This window comes from Belonocnema kinseyi, chromosome 5 (assembly GCF_010883055.1).
Source record: "Belonocnema kinseyi isolate 2016_QV_RU_SX_M_011 chromosome 5, B_treatae_v1, whole genome shotgun sequence".
Taxonomy (NCBI): Eukaryota; Metazoa; Arthropoda; class Insecta; order Hymenoptera; family Cynipidae; genus Belonocnema; species Belonocnema kinseyi.
Window position 1 is genome coordinate 100,725,761 of NC_046661.1, and position 1,047 is coordinate 100,726,807.

Genomic DNA, 1,047 nt, shown 5'->3' on the forward strand with positions numbered 1-1,047 from the left:
ATTTTACAAACAGTTAAAATCCTACAAACAATTATACCTGCAACATAAGACTATTAATGTCCGAGACTGTTTATTACACAGTCACAAAAGAAATCTTTTTCTGGGTATGAAGGTCAAACCATGTTTACTATATGTTTTTGGGGTCGCTGAATCCGAATCCGAGGTCCAAAAAACCCAGAACATCCGGGTTCTGACATAACCTCAAGACACCTCATGAAACTTTGTTTTGGGGTCCAGGGCTCAGACCATGGTTATTATATGTTCTTAGGGTCGCTGAATCCAATTTCGAGGTCCAAAAAATTTCAGTAGGTCAGGGTCTTGACATAACCTCAAAAAACCTCATCAAACATTTTTTTCGTGTCCAGAGTTCAGACCATGTTTACTATATATTTTGGGGATCGCTGAATCCGAATTCAACGTCCAAAAAATTCCAGTAGCTTAGATTTTTGGCATAACCTCAAAAAACATCATAAAACAATTTTTCCGTGTCCGGAGTTCAGACCATGTTTATTATATATTTTTTGGGTCGCTGAATCCAAATCCGTAGTCTAAAAAGTTCCAGCACGTCAGGCTTTTGATTTTTAAAGATTCTTGTGGCATTTATTCGTCTGACTTACGTATGTCTGTATCCAGGGTACCATCTCGCGGTGACGCGGTGATCGAGCTAAGTCCCTGGAGTACGGCTCTGATAATGCTCACTGGATAAACTAATTTTTGTTTAATATACGGCTAAAGTTGAAACGTTGAAGCGTTAAATAGCTTAGATTACAGGGTATTTTGAAGGTTACGTCGAAACTCTGACAAGCTGGGGGTTTTTGGACTTTGGATACGGATTCAGCGACCGCAAAATCATAAAATAAACATGGCTGACCCCGGGACTAAAAAATTTTCTTCGTGTGACCCCCCTTGAAAATTGCCATTGCGTGCACGTGAAATCGGCGTAATGTGGCTGCTTATAGCTCATGAGACCTTCGCACTTGCGCTGTCCACCGCCAGGCCTACATGAAACTTTACACCTGCTACATGAAGCTTTACGCCCGCTATATG